General features: G+C 38.2%; 1 pseudogene; it reads left to right on the top strand.

Moving 5' to 3' along the window:
- The first annotated feature begins 82 nt into the window (after positions 1-82).
- LOC136377164 (rho GTPase-activating protein 17-like) overlaps positions 83-7,918 on the top strand; it is a 146,807-nt pseudogene continuing 138,971 nt past the window's right edge.

Here is a 7,918-nt window from a genome sequence, read left to right as displayed (position 1 = left end):
ATAAACAAGGACTTAAAGATATATATCTTTAAGTCCTTGCTTATCATTTATTTTAATTCCATACCTTTTCGCATTTGGGACCATGGTACATACTTGTTGTTCCTGGACCGCAACAATTGGTGCCCATATGTGTGGTCATCGAAAAACAGGAAAGAGGAGAGGTAATGAAACCCCCAGCAGTGTGCATATGAAGTAAGTATAAAAATTTTAAAGTTAGACTTTTAAGTAGAGTTTGGTGAGAAATTATAATAAGAAATAATTCAAGAAAAAATAAATATGGAAGTGCTAGGATAAAAAATAAGAGATCTTCTCGTAGAAATGTTTCCATATGAGAGAGTATCAGGATGATCCAGAAGCTGAGAGATGTGAATGTGGGAACAACTTGGAGTCTAAGAACGACTCAGGCAATAAAAATTTTGCAGCTATGGCTGCCTTGACCGCAGGACCTCAATCGACCTCGGCTCCTTCCTACATTCAACCCTCTGCTCCTCTGTACCTGTATCAGGCTAATTCCATAGTCTATAGCTCAAAATCTAGAAAATCCCCACTCCAAAAATCTATAAAAACAAGCTTAAAATATAGGGAAAACAATAACTGGCTTTACCTGTTTTCCTGTTGTAGAAGGACAGAATGATACAGGGAATCTAGTGAAAGAGCATGAACCTGTACCTTTTAAATTTCTGAAAGAACTTAAACTTGCCTGTGCTCAGTATGGGCCTACTGCTCCCTTTACACTTGGCTTATTAGATACTATTAGTGCAAAGGCTCCGCTGCCAAATGACTGGAAGGCGATTGCTCGTGCCTGTCTCTCTGGAAGTGATTATTTTCTGTGGAAGTCAGACTTTCATGAAAAGGCCATGGAGCAGGATAAAAAAAATCAGCAAAAGGAGTTTGTTTATACTGTAGATATGTTAACTGGAGAAGGACAATATGCCCATATGGCAAATCAATTAGAGTATCAACTAACTATTTATACTATAATTCATTAGATAGCCACAAAGGCATGGAAATGCCTGCCTACTTCAGGGGCCAAAACCAAAGAATTTGGAACAATTAGACAAGATTCAGGTGAGCAATATCAGGAATTTGTTTCATGGCTAATTCAAGCAGTCAAAAGAATAGTAGAGTATAAAAATGTAGGAAAGAGACAAGGGCTGACCATGAGAAAAACAAACAGGAGGACTGAAAAGATGGCAGCAAAGTAGGCGGATGCACAGATGCCCAGCTCTCACCATCAAAATGGAATACAAATCAATTTAGGAAAAATCAGCATGAAAAACCAACTCTGAACTACAAGAACAGCTCTCAAAAAACAAGGAGCAAAGAAGAAGCCACAACAAACCTGGTAGGGAGCACCTAAATCTCCCCTGCTTACAGAAACGGAGGGGTGGGAGGTGAGGCTGAGAGCCCAGAGGGGATCTGACACAAGGGAAAAGAGCAGAAACTATTGCTCACAGCCACTTTCCTGGCAACCAGGGAGCAGGTTTGTTGAAAAGACCAGCTTATCTCCCAAGTGGAAAGGAAAGAGAGAGGGACAGACTGTGAGGGGCTAAGAAATGAAGGAGACAACCTAAAAAAGCTGACTCATCCATGCTGGAGGCGGCCATAGGTGGGGGAGGGACTGAACCTTCACAAAACAGAGCTGAATTGCTTCCAGATCAGAGATCTCCAGACATCTCTCCAGCTCCAATCAGCGCAACAAGACACAGCTGAAAACAAGAAGTGTGGAGGAGGGGCAGTAACTCAGGTCTCCATGGAGATATGAGATACACCTCCCCCTACTGAAGCTGAGAAAACACCCTGCCCCCAGAGAGATTAGTTGGCTAAAGAGGCCTTCGGAGTCTCAGGTTACACAAATCGCATTCCTGGACACAGTTTCAAGGAAGCGCCGTGCTGAGATAAGTAAACAAGACTATCACCTGTTAAGAAAACAAACAAATTAAGACTTCAAAGCTGCCCAAATCTGAAATTGGATGACAGATAACAGCTAATAACAACCCAAGAAGACCTAGAAATAACACAACTGAAAACTGGAGGCAGACAACACCAAGCCTAGACTCAACCAACTCTACAAATAAAACACCCAAAAACAGACAATGAGAAGACAAAGAAGTGCAATCCAAATGAAACCACAAGAGACACCTTCAGGAGATGAGCTGAGTGATATGTAAATAATCAAACTTTCCAATGCAGAGTTCAAAATAATGATTGTAAAGATGCTTAGGAATCTTAGAACAACAATGGATGGTCATTATGAACACCTAAATTAAGAAATAGCAAGTATAAAAAAGAATCAGTCAGAGATGACAAATACAATATCAGAAATAAAGACCACAATGGAAGGAATTAAAAACAGGATAGATAGAGCTGAGGATCAAATCAGCGAGTTGGAGGACAACTGGAATGAAGGCATGAAAGCAGAGAAGAGAAGAGAAGAGAGATTCAAAAAGCCAGAGGAAACTCTTAAGACAACATGAAGAGAAATAACATCTGCATCATAGGGGTTCCTGAAGAAGAAGAAAAAGAACAAGGGATAGAGAATTTGTTCAATCATATCATAGCTGAAAACTTCCCTAAATTAAAGCAAGAGAAACTCTCACAAGTCCAAGAAGCACAGAGGACTCCATTAAAGAGAAACCAAAGAAACCTACACTAAGACACATCATAATTAAAATACCAAAGCTAAGCAATAAAGAGAAAATATTAAAAGCTGCAAGAGAACAAAAAGTTATCACATACAAAGGAGCCCCCATAAGGATGACATCCATCTGACTTCTCAACAGAAACACTTGAGGCCAGAGGGAATGGCAAGAAATATTCAAAGTAATGCAGAGCAAGAACCTACAACCAAGACTACTTTAACCAGCAAGGCTATTGTTTAAAATGGAAGGAGAAATAAAAAGCTTCCCAGACAAAAAACAACTCAAGAAATTTATTACAAGCAAACCAATGCTGCAGGAAATGTTAAGGGGCCTGTTATAAACAGATCAAAGTGGGAAAAGAACATAGCAAAAAAGGAATACACCTTTAAATAAGAAAATGGCAATAAACAACTACATATCAATAATAAACTTAAATGTAAATGGATTAAATGATACAATCAAAAGACATAGGGTAGCTGCGTGGATAAGAAAACAAGACCCATACATATGCTGTCTACAAGAGACACACCTTAGAACAAAAGATACACATAGATTGAAGGTAAAAGGATGGAAAAAACCATTTCATGCAAATGGAAATGAAAAAAAAGCTGGGGTAGCAATACTTATATAAGACAAATTGGACTTCAAAACAAAGGGTATAGTAAGAGATAAAGAAGGCCACTACATAATAATAAAGGGAGTAATCCAACAGGAAGATATAACTATTATAAATATCTATGCACCTAATATAGGAGCACCCAAATATGTAAAGCAGACTTTGATGGATTTAAAGGGTGAGATCAACAACAATACTATAATAGTAGGGGATTTCAATAACCCACTAACATCACTAGATAGATCCTCAGGAAAGAAAATCAACAAAGAAACAGCAGACTTATTGGAAACACTAAATCAACTTGATTTAATAGATATCTTCAGAACCTTTCACCCTAAAGCAGCAGAATATACATTCTTTTCAAGTGCTCATGGTACATTCTCTAGGATAGACCACATGTTAGGGCACAAAAGTGCTCTCAACAAATTTAAGAAGACTGAAATCATATCAAGCACTTTCTTTGATCACAACGGCATGAAACTAGAAATGAACCACAACAGAAAAGCTAAAAAATTCTCAAACACATGGAAACTAAATAGCAGGTTGTTAAATAATGAGTGGATTAAGAATGAGATCAAAGAAGAAATAAAAAATTCCTAGAAACGAATGACAATGAGCATACAACAACTCAAAATTTATGGGACACAGCAAAAGCAGTACTGAGAGGGAAGTTCATAGCACTACAGGCACACTTTCAGAAGCTAGAAAAAGCTCAAATAAACAACTTAACCCTGCATCTAAAAGAATTAGAAAAAGAACAGCAAGTAAAGCCCAAATGTAGTAGAAAGAAGGAAATAATAGAGGTCAGAGCAGAAATAAATGACATAGAGGCTAAAGAAACAATACAGAGGAACAATGAAACTAGGAGCTGGTTCTTTGAAAAGGTAAACAAGATTGATGAACCTTTAACTAGACTCACCAAGAAAAAGAGAGAGAGGACTCAAATAAATAAAATTAGAAATGAGAGAGAAGAAATAACAACTGACATAACAGAAATACAAAATATTGTAAGAAAATACTATGAAGAACTGTATGCCAAAAAACTAGACAACCTAGATAAAATGGAAAAATTCCTTGAAACATACAATCTTCCAAAAATCAATCTGGAAGAATCAGAAAACCTAAACAGACCAATTACAACAAAGGAGATCAAAACAGTTATCAAAAAGTTCCCAACAAAGAAAAGTCCAGGGCCCAATGGCTTCACAACAGAATTCTACCAAATATTCAAAGAAGAACTAACTCCTATCCTTCTCAAACTATTTCAAATAATTCAAGAAGAAAAAAGACTTCCAAGCTCCTTTTATGAGGCAAGCATAATTCCGATTCCAAAACCAGAAAAGACAACACAAAGAAAGAAAATTATAGGCCAATATCTCTGATTAATATAGATGCTAAAATCCTCAACAAAATATTAGCAAACTGAATCCAACAATATATGGAAAAAATCATACACCATGATCAAGTGGGATTTATTCTTGGGAGGCAAGGCTGGTACAATATTCATAAATCAATCAATGTGATTCATCACATAAACAAAAAAAAGGAGAAAAATCATATGATAATTTCAATAGATGCAGAAAGAGCATTTGATAAAATCCAGCACCCATTCATAATCAAAACTCTCAGCAAAGTGGGATACAGGGAACATACCTCAACATGATAAAAGCCATCTATGAGAAACCCACAGCCAACATCATACTCAATGGGCAAAAATTAAAAGCAATCCCCTTACGAACAGGAACAAAGTAGAGGCGCCCCTTTCACCACTATTATTTAACATAATCCTGGAAGTCCTAGCCACAGCAATCAAACAAGAAGAAGAAATAAAAGGCATTCAAGTTGAAAAAGAAGTAAAACTATCATTATTTGCAGATAATATGATATTGTATATAGAAAACCCTAAAGTCTTACTCAAAAAGCTACTGGACCTGATAAATGAATTCAGCAAAGTGGCAGGATATAAAATCAATACTCAGAAATCAGAGACATTTTTATACACCAACAATGAACAGTCAGAAAGAGAAATTAAGGAAACAATCCCCTTCACAATTACAACCAAAAAATAAAGTACCTAGCAGTAAACTTAACCAAGGAGACTAAAGACTTGTACTCAGAAAATTACAAAGCATTGATAAAAGAAATCAAGAAAGATACAAACAAGTGAAAGCATATACCGTGCTCATGGTTAGAAAGAATAAACATCATTAAAATGTCTGTATTACCTAAAGTAATCTATAAATTCAATGCAATACCAATTAAAATACCAATGACATACTTCAAAGATATAGACCACATACTCCAAAAATTTATATGGAACCAAAAGAAAACACGAATAGCCTCAGCAATCTTAAAAAAGAAGAATAAAGTGGGAGGTATCACACTTCCTGATATCAAGTTATACTACAAGACCATTGTACTCAAAACAGCCTGGTACTGGCATAAGAACAGGCATATACATCAATGGAACAGAACAGAGAACCCAGAAATAAACCCATAGTTCTATGGACAACTGATATTTGACAAAGGAGATAAGGAAATACAATGAAGTAAAGACAGTCTCTTTAATAAATGGTGTTGGGAAAATTGGACAGCTACCTGCAAAAAAATGAAACTAGATCACCAGCTTACACCACTCACAAAAATAAACTCAAAATGGATAAAAGACTTAAATGTAGGCCGTGAAACCATAAGCATCTTAGAAGAAAACATGGGCAGTAAGCTCTCCGACATCTCTCAGAGCAATATATTTGCTGATTTATCTCCACGGTGAAGTGAAATAAAAGACAGGATAAACAAATGGGACTATATCAAACTAAAAAGCTTTTGCACAGCTAAAGACAACAAGAACAGAATAAAAAGACGAACTACACAATGAAAGAACATATTTGACAATATGTCTGATAAGGGGTTAATAACCAAAATTTATAAAGAACTTGTAAATCTCAACACCAGGAATACAAACAATCCAATCAAAAAATGGGCAAAAGAGATGAATAGACACTTCTCCAAAGAGGACATACAGATGGCCAGTAGGCATATGAAAAAATGCTCAACATCACTAATCATTAGAGAAATGCAAATTAAAACCACAATGAGATATCACTTCACACCAGCCAGAATGGCGCTCATCAACAAAACAACACAGAATAAGTGCTGGCGAGGATGTGGAGAAAAGGGAACCCTCCTGCACTGCTGGTGGGAATGCAGACTGGTGAAGCCACTGTGGAAAACAGTATGGAGATTCCTCAAAAAACTGAAAATCGAACTGCCTTTTGACCCAGCTATCCCACTTTTAGGAATATACCCCATGGACACCATAGAACGGCTCCAAAAGGAGAAATGCACCCCCATGTTTGTGGCAGCATTGTTCACAATAGCGAAGATCTGGAAACAGCCCAAGTGTCCATCAGAGGACGAGTGGATTAAAAAGCTTTAGTACAGGCCCTGCCGGTTGGCTCAGTGGTAGAGCGTCGGCCTGGCGTGCGGGGAACCTGGGTTCGATTCCCGGCTGGGGCACATAGGAGAGGCACCCATTTGCTTCTCCACCCCCCGTCCTTCCTCTCTGTCTCTCTCTTCCCCTCTCGCAGCCAAGGCTCCATTGGAGCAAAGATGGCCCGGGCACTGGGGATGGCTCCTTGGCCTCTGCCCCAGGCGCTAGAGTGGCTCTGGTCGCGGCAGACCGACGCCCCGGAGGGGCAGAGCGTCGCCCCTGGTTGGCGTGCCAGGTGGATCCCAGTCGGGCGCATGCGGGAGTCTGTCTGACTGTCTCTCCCCGTTTCCAGGTTCAGAAAAATACAAAAAAAAAAAAAAAAAAAGCTTTAGTACATATATACTATGGAATACTACTCAGCCATAAGAAATGACATCGGATCATTTACATGGATGGACCTTGATAACATTATACGGAGTGAAATAAGTAAATCAGAAAAAACTAAGAACTATATGAATCCATACATAGAAGGGACATAAAAATGAGACTGAGAGACATGAAAAAGAATGTGATAGCAACAGGGGTGGGGGTTGTGGGGAGGGTGGATGGAGCAAAGAAGGAGAGAGGGAATGGGGGAGGGGAGGGGCACAAAGAAATCCAGATAGAAGGTGACAGAAGACAATTTAACTTTGGGGAAGGGGTATACAGCACAATCAAATGTCAAAATAATTTAGAGATGTTTTCTCTCAACATATGTACCCTGATTTATCAATGTCACTGCATTAAATTTAATAAATAAAAATAAAATAAAATAAAATAAAATAAAAAAAAGAACAAACAGGAAGGCAGCCACCCACAAGCCAAGGAGAAAGGCCTTAGAAAAATCCAACCCTGCTGGCACACTGCTTGGGACATCCAGCCTCGTGCATTGTGAGAAAATAAATTTGTGTCCTTTAAACCACACACACAAAAAAAAAATGTAGGAAAGATTTTGATAAAGCAATTAGCATATGAAATTGTTAATTCTGCTTGTCAGACTGCACTTCAGCCTCACCGCAAGAAGGGAGATACAGAGGACTATATCAGAATATGTGCTGATGTTAAGACTTCATACCTGCAAGGTCTTGCTTTTGCCACAGATGTTAAGGCGAGATTTCCAGGACGATACTTTGATAAAAGGTAGAACAAGCAAAGGAAGGAAAGTCAGGGAAGTACTTTTGCCCATGG

Source organism: Saccopteryx leptura, chromosome 6 (genome assembly GCF_036850995.1).
Source record: "Saccopteryx leptura isolate mSacLep1 chromosome 6, mSacLep1_pri_phased_curated, whole genome shotgun sequence".
NCBI lineage: Eukaryota > Metazoa > Chordata > Mammalia > Chiroptera > Emballonuridae > Saccopteryx > Saccopteryx leptura.
Note: the sequence above shows the minus strand (reverse complement) of the source record. Positions and strands in the feature narration are given on the sequence as shown.